Source organism: Pipistrellus hanaki, assembly GCF_964339955.1.
Source record: "Pipistrellus hanaki genome assembly, chromosome: 6".
NCBI classification, from domain to species: Eukaryota; Metazoa; Chordata; class Mammalia; order Chiroptera; family Vespertilionidae; genus Pipistrellus; species Pipistrellus hanaki.
This window is the reverse complement of record NC_140508.1, coordinates 87,689,934-87,700,071: the sequence shown is the minus strand read 5'-3', so window position 1 is coordinate 87,700,071 and position 10,138 is coordinate 87,689,934.

Here is a 10,138-nt window from a genome sequence, read left to right as displayed (position 1 = left end):
GTTATTATTATTGTTGTTATTATTATTATTATTATTATTATATTATTGTTGTTGTTGTTGTTACTACTTTTAATCCGTCCACAGGCCTCTCCTAGGCGGCAATGGTTCTTCCCATTGTGTGCTGTTAGAATCACCTGGAAAACCTACAAAAAAAAAAAAAAAAATACCGATACCTCGATGGGCTCCCTAGAGAATGCGCTCAGACGGGTCTGGGAGTGGCCAGGCCGGGGGTTTCCCAGAGCCCCCCGCCCCGGGGGGGGCGGTTCGAATGCGCAGCGGAGGGTAAGACCCACCCGTCTGGACCGCGAGGCCCCTTCACACGCCTCCACTCGGGTCCTTCCTGGGAAGCCGGGGGAGGCCGGGCCTGCCACCTGCAAAGGGCCCCGTGTGTGCAGGTCTCTGTTTTCCCACAGCGAGGACTCGCAGCGTTCAGAGAATCCAGAGGGGTCTCAAAGCAAACGTAAGAAACATACTCGTGGCCATGAGGCAGTGAGCCACGCCTCCTCTCCTGCGGGAATTGTTGGGAGCAGTCTTTGCAGAGGGAATCTGGAGTGGCTCTCAGCACACGAACGCACCTCCGTGTCACCCAGCCGCGGAGGCCAGGAGCCGAGGCTGCGCAGAGAGAACGCACGAGGTGTTCCGACGCGCGGTTTGTAACGAAGCTCCGCAGGTGGAGGGTGAATAAACGGATAAGTCTCCTCTCCTCATCAAACAGCGGCCGGAGACACGGAATGATGTAGGTGTGCCTGTGAGTGGGTGGTCTCTAAGGCATTGTCTTAAGCGGGTGAAGAATTTGAATGTGACTACGAGTTCATTTGTTGAAGAAACCCTGACCTTGGTTTTCAACGCGGTTCCACTGCCATTACAGTTCCCCTACGTTCCTACAGTTACGTTTCTCTTGCTGACAACCAAGAAATCCTAACTACACCTCCACTGCCTGCCCAGGCCCAGTACCCAAAACTCAGACGCAATGAGCGTCACCACAATGCACCCGCTACGTAACACTGGAACCTGGACAGTGTCCCTTCCTCCTCCTCCTCCTCCTCCTCCTCCTCCTCCTCTTACTCTTCCTCTTCCTCCTCCTCCTCTTCATTCTCCTTCACCTCCTCCTCCTTCGCTTCCTTCTCCTTTTCTTCCGCCTCCTCCTCCTCCTGCATCTCTTCCTCCCTCCTCTTCCTTCTCCTCCTCCTCCTCTTCTTGTTCCTCCTCCTCCATTTCTTCTCCTCCTCCTCCTCCTATTCCTCCTCCCCCCCCTCCTCCATCTCTTCCCCCTCCTCCTCCTCCACACTCCTTCTTACCTTCTATTCCCACGGAAGCACCAAGGCCCACCAGTTCTAACTCAGTTGGCTTGCCTTAAATCCACCTACTGTGTCTTCCTCCAAGTGTGGATGACTTGTCTCTCCCTGGCGTTAGTCACCAGGGCTGTGGTGCCAGAGCAGCGTGCACTGGGAGATGAGTGACAGGAGTGCCCTTTCTCACAGTCTGGAAGCCAGAAGTCCAAGGCCAACGTGCCATCAGGGTGGGTTTCTGGTGAGACCTCGCTTCCTGGCTGGTAGGCGCTGCCTTCTCTGTGTCCTCACATGGCTTCTCTGTGACGTGTGGAGAGAGAGAGGTCTGGGGTCTCTCTCCCTCTCTCTCTCTCTCTCTCTTCTAAGGATACTAGTCCTATTGGCCCCACCCTTATGACTTCATTTAACCTAGTTACCTCCCTAAAGATGCCCTCTCCGCATCAGCCACACTGGGAGTCGGGACTCCCACCTCTATGCATCGTAGCATTGTACGTGTGTGTGGACACACACACACACACACACACACACAATTCAGTTGCCGGCGCCCTCCACACCGCTGCCCTCCGTGTTCCCTGTCTGCTGTGCACCCAGGCTCCGCACCAGGCGTCCCCTTCGCGGGTTCCTCATATTTGAGCCACACCTGTCCCTCCGGCCGCTGCCCTGCAGCCCCAACGCCATGGCCCTGTGCAGGCCCCGCCCGCCTCGGCTGCCTGTGACTCAGGGGCTGGGACAGGCAGTGCTCCCTCTCCCTCTCCCTCAGCTCGCACTGCCGTCGGCTGATTCTCCTCGCACGTCCGCAGGCTGCCTCTGTGTCCCTGAACTCCTGGAAGTGTCTGTTCCCTGACAACCACCAAGCCCAGCCTGACGAGTGCTCCCTGCCTGCTCCTCCAGGGCCCCTGCCCCCAGCACACACCCCGCCGGCTGCCGGACCAACTGCTTCCCCTTGACACCGTTCGCCTCTCGTCCTGCATGACCTGGGGGTGCACCCCGGCCGGCAGCCTCTGGGTCTCCTGGCTCAGGGCCGGCCTCCCAGTCCTGGTGGCCTGACTGCACGCCTCCCGCCTCCGGGCCTGGCAGGCGTGGGCCCCCTTCCCCTTGCCTGCGGGGACTCGGGGGGGCGCGGGGTGGGGGGCGTTCAGGGCGTGGGCTCTGATCCGACAACCCGGAGTCCAGGTCTGGCCCCCCTGCCGCTGTGCCTCGGGGTCTGGGGTGACCCCCGCGCCTCTCTCTGCGCCTCTGCGGGAAGCGTGGGGGTGGTTGTGACGATGACACGTGAGTTCACGGGGGAAAGCGCTCAGGACTTAGGTGCGGACCTAACGGACGCCAGCACCGACCAGGCCCTGCCCACCGCCCGGGAGCCGCCCGCGCCCGCTCCAGCCTGCGGCACCTCCTCCGCCTCCCACAGCAGCCTCCCCACCTCCGGCCTTCCTGGCAGACCCGGTCTCCGCAGCTGCATGGATGTAACTGCTACTCTCTCCCTAACCAGACGCCTGGGCCGTCATCAAAGAGAGAAACTTACTATTATTATTTTTTTAATTCGCGTTGCCCAGCGTAGTTCCTGGCACAGAGAAGGCAGCCAGCAGATGCCTGTTGCATGTGCTGTGACTGTGAACTTACTGGCCTATGTCACCACCAGGCTGTGAGTTCCTGTGTCCATCTGTTTAAACACGCGACCCCAATGTTTCCAAGACTTCAGAGAGGAAGGGAGAGGGAGGGAGAAGTATCAATGACGAGAGAGGATCATCGATCAGCTGCCTCCTGCGCATTCCCCACCACAGCCCGGGCCAGTGCCCTGACCGGGAACGGAACCGTGACCTCCCCCTGGTTCACAGGCCGGTGCTCCATCACCGAGGGGGCCGGCCCCTGCATCTGTCTTGTTCTCTGTCCAGGGAGGAGCACTGAGTGACCACCAGGCTGAGCGTGGACGGACGCAGAGCCAGGCTGCCAGGTGTAACTCATGGCTGTGACCCTTCCCCGCAGTGTGACCCTGAGCAAGCCCTCCTCCCAGCTCCTCCTAATGACCGTGACCCTCCTCCAGCCTGGCTCTGCTTCTGCCCTGAGCCTGCCCCACCGGTGCCCCTTCGCCTCCTGGGCTCTGGCCTTACGCTCCCTGCGGCCTCGGACGCCTTTCCCCTACAGAGCGACCGCTACCTTCCCACCAGCACCCGCTCCCAGCTCCAGAGGGGCTCCGAAGCCTCCTGCTGTCCCTCCATGCTTCACTTTCTCACTTCTATTTACTTTAAAACATCCTCATCGGGCCGAAACCGGTTTGGCTCAGTGGATAGAGCGTCTGCTTGGGGACTGAAGGGACCCGGGTTCGATTCCGGTCAAGGGCATGTACCTTGGTTGCGGGCATATCCCCAGTAGGGGGTGTGCCAGAGGCAGCTGATCGATGACTCTCTCTCATCGATGTTTCTGACTCTCTATCTCTCTCCCTTCCTCTCTGTACAAAATCAATAAAATATATTTAAAAAAACAAAAAAAACAAAAAAACATCCTCATCGGTTTCAGAGAGGAGGGAGAGGGAGAGAGAAACATCCGTGATGAGAGGGAATCATGATCAGCTGCCTCCTGCACGCCCCCCGCTGGGGATCCAGCCCACCACCCGGGGCCTCTGCCCTGACCAAGAATGGAACCCGGGACCCTTCCGTCCACAGGCCGACGCTCAATCCACTGAGCACACTGGCTCGGCACGGGCGTGTTTGTTATGACACCTCCAGGGAAAGGCTCCGTGAGCATGCACGTTCTGGGTCTGGCTTCCCAGGTCTGCAGGACGCACAGCATCTGCTCCAAGCCAGGCAGGAGGGGCCCGGAGCACGGCCAGGGGAGGGGGCCGTGAGCGATGACGCGGTGACGTGAGGCGCGACCCCAGTGTTCCCAAGAGTCAGAACAGCTTTTCTGTGCGAGGAGCTATTTGGGCGCAGGTGAGCGGAGGGAGGGAGGACTCTGGTGGTGGCAGGCCCTTTGAAGGCCAGACTGCCAGCTCAGGGAGGGAGGGGCGGCAGGTGTCAGGTTACTGTGTAATTAGGGACCGGCCTGCTCCAGATCGGCTCCATCGCTGGCACCGCGTCACCTCGCTTCTGCAAACAACTGCATTCTTTCATTCACAACCGGAGAGCAGCGGGAGGGGCCGTCAAAGGCTGGAGGCCATCGCTGACGCGGCGGCCTTCCGAGACCGAGACCGAGACCGGGCAGGGAAGCGAAACCTGCCTCTTCCTCTCGGAACCGGCCAGCGGGCAGCTGTGAGCGGGAGGAGGGGTTCCCTGAGTGAGGGGAAGCCGAGGGCCTGGCGGAGGCAGGGAGGCCCCCGGACGCCCGGGCCTCAGAGACGCCCCCTGCCCGCAGGAGACGCACTCCCCCTCTCCAGGCCCGTCCTGTGGGCGCAGGAGTGACCTCGGCCCTGACGTTCAGAATGAATCCCCGCAGCTGTGCCTGGCTGCTCCCTGCGGTGCCGCGTGGCAGGCCTGGCTCCCAGCTCCTGTGGGAGGCCGGGTGTCAGCACGGAGGCTTTATTCTCTCACGTGGGGATGTCCGGGGCGGCCTAACACCGGGGATCGGCCGGCAGCGGCCGCTGAGCCCTGAGGTCGGCGGAGGAGAGGTCGGCGGAGGAGAGGCCGGACGGGCGTGTGACCGCGGCGGCGCGGCGTTCAGAGCGCCTCCCCGTCACCGGGGGCTTCTCGGGGGGCTGGGCCTCGTCGGCCGCGCTCTTCCGGGGAAACCTGCCTCTCTCTCCGTCTCTTCCATTTCCCACCGCCGGCCTCTGTCTCAGCAGCGCCCGCCCCGCCCCCCGGGCCCAGGCGTGTTTCTCCCCGTGGTCCCGGCGCCCGGGGCCACCATCGTGGCTGAGCCGGTCCACGCCCTGGGCCCACGCTGAGAGGCGGTCAGAGGCTGTAAACAGCCTTTCCTCCTCATTCGGTCAGCGGGGTGCTGGGCTTTTAACCATTTTTCTTCCTCACATTCCCATTTCCAAGGCTGTGCAGTCCGTCCAGGGTCCTGGCGCTGCCAGTGGCCGAGCAGGGAGGCTGGGGCCGGCCCTGCCGCCTGGGTCCCGCCCGCCCGGCCCGGCTGTGCTTTCCTGGCCGTCATCCCGCCCGCCAGGCCACACCTGCCACGGAGGCACCAGGCCAGCTCCACGGAGCCCCTCCCGCTCCCGAAACCACACCCGGGCAGCGTGGCTCCGGCCTGTGGCTGCCGGCCGGCCAGGCCCCCGGAGGGCAGGCTGAGCCGCTGCCCGGGGCGGGGTGGGGCGGGGCGTGCAGAGGCCCCCCTGCATGCGGCCGGGGTGTGAGTTCCCGGGGGCAGCCTGGGTGCGGGGGGCAGGGGCTGGCACTCCAGGACACGTGACGCTGAGGCTCTGGGTCTCCTCCCCCAGCCCCGGCCACACGCGGGTCCCGGCGGTGGAGGACCTGGGCAGCGGTCCCCGCGCCCGCTGGGAGGGGGCAGCCCCCGGCCCGCATCCCCGGCTGGTCCACACCCCCAGCCAGGAGGGCGCTCCTGCCACAGCCCACCAGGGGCTGCTCTGCCGTCCGAGCCCTGGAGCAAGGGGGGGGACCCTCCCCCCCTCGCGGTCCCTGCCAAGCAGTCTGCCCTGTCACCCCAAATTACTTTAAAAAATTTTTTATTGATTTTTTACAGAGAGGCAGGGAGAGGGATAGAGAGTCAGAAACATCCATGAGAGAGAAACATCGATCAGCTGTCTCTTGTACAACCCCCACTGGGGATGTGCCCGCCACCAAGGTCCATATCCTTGCCCGGAATCGAACCTGGGACCTTTCAGTCCGCAGGCCGACGCTCTACCCACTGAGCAACACCGGTTTCGGGGTACAGATTACTTTTTAAAAGGATCCCAGGTCCTGCCCGCCAACAAAGGCATGGCTCTCTGTTCGGACATACACCCGCAGGACAAGAGCCGGGCGGTCCCTGCCGGTCTGTGGAGGGTGAGGCGTGGCAGGCACTTCGCACTGTTCCCGGGAATGCTGCTATCAGGCCACTTGGACATTCCTGCCCTGCCGAGTCCCCTCTCGGGAGCAGGGCCAGCGAGCAGGTCCCACCGGGGTGGAGCGTGAAACGCCACGCACGGCCACGGCACCGCCCGTGGAGCTGCGGAGTGGGACTCAGGGTGGGGCTCACAAATAAACGGGCCAGCGCACGGATGTTAAAGCGCTTTTCCCCTCAACGTAAAAACACAAAAACCACCCAGGAAACGGGGGGCAGGGGGTGAAGGCAGTCATTTATGCGCTCATTGCATTTAGAGCCACGGCGCCGTGGAATCAGGCAGTAAAAGACCACACGCGATCCACGGAGCGCTGATCCCACCCGGCCCTGCGGACTCTGAGCGAGCTGCTGCCGCTGCTGCTGTGCTCTGAGGCCGACGCCCAGGACGCGGCAGCCTGGGAGCCGCACACAGCCCTGGCCCGCTGGTGCCCGCTGGTACCCGCTGGTGCCCGGCTGGCCCCTGGCTGGCCCTGTTGGCACCGCGGGGAAAGCCAAGGCCGTGTGGGGGGACCTGGACAGCGTCACGCTGAGCGCAGTCAGCCCGTCAGAGAAAGACACCCACCCGTGATCTCACTCCGACCTGGAATCCAGTGACCAGACAAAGGGATGAACAAGGTCAGATGCAGAGACACAGAGCAGGGACAGGCTGACGGGTCTCAGAGGGACGGCGGCGAGGGGGGTGGGGTGGGAAGAGATCAACCAATGAACGTGTCTGCATCTCTGCATCCCCCACGGACACGGAGAATGGGCGGGGAGGGCTGGGGCGGGGACGGGCGCAGGCGGGGGAGGTCACTGCGGGAGGACGGGGGCAGATGTAGCATTTCCAACAACGAAGACAAAGAGAAAAAAGAACACCTGAGGTCACTTCCAAGTGCATTTTCTTGGTGAAAATAAACAGCGTTCTTTTCTTCTTTTTTGTTTTTTCTGACAAGGAGCGTGGGTCTGGGCTGGGTCAGGGAGAGGTGACGGTCGGACACTGAAAGCCACAGTCGGCCTGTTAGCTGATCGCACGCCATGGCCCAGGCAGCCCAGCCTCAGGACGGAGCGGGCACCGCAGACCGGGAGGACCGTCCACAGCACTGGCATCCGTCTTCCCTCCCTCCCTCACCCGCACAGCCCGTACGGCGAGGGCCTTCGTCACTCCCCCTGGGCAGGCGCGGAAGGCGAGGCGGACGGCACTTAAAGTTTTAGAGGACCCCCCCCAATTATTTAACTCAGGGCCAAGAACTGACCCCAGGATCCCACCCCAATGCTGCATCCCTTAATTACCCCCCCCCAGCTGCCCTTGCAGAATGGCGTGGCCCGGGCTCTGAGCTTTCCCAGAGCTCCCTCCTAACTGATAAACACCCACACCATCTCTCCCTCCCCAGCCGCTCGCTGGCTTCTCAAATGTCACCCAAAAGGAGCACTTCCCACCTCCTGCCTCTCCCGCCCCCCCAGCCTCTCTTCCCGGCTGCCAGGCTCTCCTGCAGCCTCCCGACCACACCCAGGAGGGCGGGCGCCGGCGGCCATTCTCCCAGCGGGTACATGGGGGGGTGGGGGTGATTATTGGCGAAGAACAGCTGGTCCCCAGCTCACCTCTGGTTTGAAAGGTCCACTCTGACCTGACCGGAGCCCCTCCTGGCTCAGCCCTGAGGTCGCCGACAAGAGCTTGGTTTTAGACAGAAGGACGCGCTGCGGGCACAGGTGTTCGCTCCCAGATCGTTGAGAGCCAGAGGCTGCCTGAGAAGCCCAGTCCGTTAGGGATCGGCCGTCCATGAACAAAAAGATGATGGAGATTTGGCGCCAAGCCCAACCCCAGTCCCGGCCAAGCCAAAGCTGTGTCCAACCCGCGCCATGTCCCAGGCCCCTGGGTCAGGGCGGACCCCGGTTTGCAGCAAGAACGCACCTTCCCTGCACCCGAAGTCCCTGACGATGATTCAGAAACGACAGGCCAGTCCAGGCACCCGCTGCCCGGTAACAAACCAGCTGCACTCACGCCAGGCACCGCAGCTCAGTCCCGCACAGCGAGAGCGGACGCCCGCGGCCCGTCCACCCAGGGCGGGGCCTGTCCCTGCGTCCCTCTGTCCCTCCATCCCTCTGTCCCTCTGTCCCTCTCAGAAGCGCTCGCTCGGCCGTCTGTGCCCGCCTCGGAGTGCCCGCTGTGCCGGGAAGGTGAATGCTCAGACGTGTGCAGAGAATCGTGGAGGGGAAGGAGGCCTGGGAGAACCGACAGGGAAGGGCACAGGCTGAGGGCGGGGAGGGCGGCTTCTCGAAGGGACGATGGATGAGAGGGGACCAATGAGGACGTCCTCCTGGCATGGGCCTCACGTGTGGGTTTCTCCCCGAACCCGTGAGGCCTCTGACGGGGAAGGTCCCGGGGCGTCTGGACCGAGTCCCTCACCGGCAGTCACTGGCTGCCTCTGCCTCTGCCAGGAGAGGGCTCTGTGGCCCAGGGCGGACACCGTGAGGGCGGACACCGGGGACGGGGAAATGGTGCTGCGTGGCCTGAAATGAGGTGATTCGGAAACCGAGGAAGTTCAGAAGTCTTCCTCACTATGGGGGTTACATCACAGCCTTTCTGTCTGAGAATGCGCCCGTCCCACAGCCACGTGGAAGGCGGTCTGGCGATTGCTTAGAAAGTGGAGAACACGCTGCCCTCGGACCCAGCAGGCCCTCCCCCGGGTTTGTACCCGGAAAACTCAAAACCCTGTGTTCGCCAAGATGGAGGAACCCGTCCCCCAGCACCGTTCCCGGCGGCGACGGCGTGGAGACAGCCCGGGTCCGCCACGGGGGACCGGACGGAGCGGACGTGGCCGTGGACACACGGAGCACCCCTCAGCCCCGAGGAGGGGTGGCCCGGAGAGCCTCACGCCGAGTGCAGTGAGCCCGTCAGAAAGAGCTGAGGACCCTCTCACTTCTCCTGGACGTGGGATCTAAACGGAAACACGAGCACCAACGCGTACTGCTTGCCGGAGGGAGCGGAGGGGGGGATCCTCAGGTGAGGGTGCAGGAGACTGACTGGGGGGTGGGCACCCAGTGCAGTAGTCGGATCTTGTAACACAGAGACCCACACCTGACACCTGTATGTTCACGTGGACCGAGGTCGCCCCGACCAATTTAATAAATAAAAACCCACGAATGCGCTGGTCTTCCTCTGGCCACGGCTTTCTGGGAGCACCCGGCAACCCGGAGCACCAACGCCGTTCCCGGCGCGGCCCGCACACTCCGGTGGCACTGGCGTCTCGGAGGCGCTGCAGGCACTGCGTGGTTCTAAGGAGTAGTTTTTCTTCTTGCCCGGTGAGATTCCCAAACTCGCCACTCCTGTGCTACCGATCACAAAACACGTCTGCTGGTAAACACCCCTGCATCTAAACGTTCTCAGCTCTTTCACGGAACGTAAGGGCTCAGCAGTAAATCTCCGAGTGACCACGGAATATGAAAAAGTATATATATTTCCCTTGTTAGTTGGAGGACAGGGACTGAGGCTCATTTTTGCACAAACAGGAACCGGTGTTGTCTGATTCATACTAAACCAGTGAATGTAACACACATTGAATGACTGAATGGATGGAATCAATGAATGACCGAGTTCCAGTTCCCTAAACGTGGAGAAAACTGCCGAAATCTTAACAGAAAGAGAAAGAATCAAGAGCACTCCAGCCCGGCGGGCGTGGCTCCGTGGCTGAGCGTTGACTCATGAGCAGGAGGTCACGGCTGGATTCTCGGTCAGGGCACAGGCCCGGGTTGCGGGCTCGGTCCCTAGGGGGGGATCATCATCGATGAGTCCATCTCCCTCTCCCTCTCCCTCTCTCTCCCTCTCTCTCTCTCTCCACCAGAAAGTCGCCCAGATTCCAGCACTCTCGGAGCCGCTG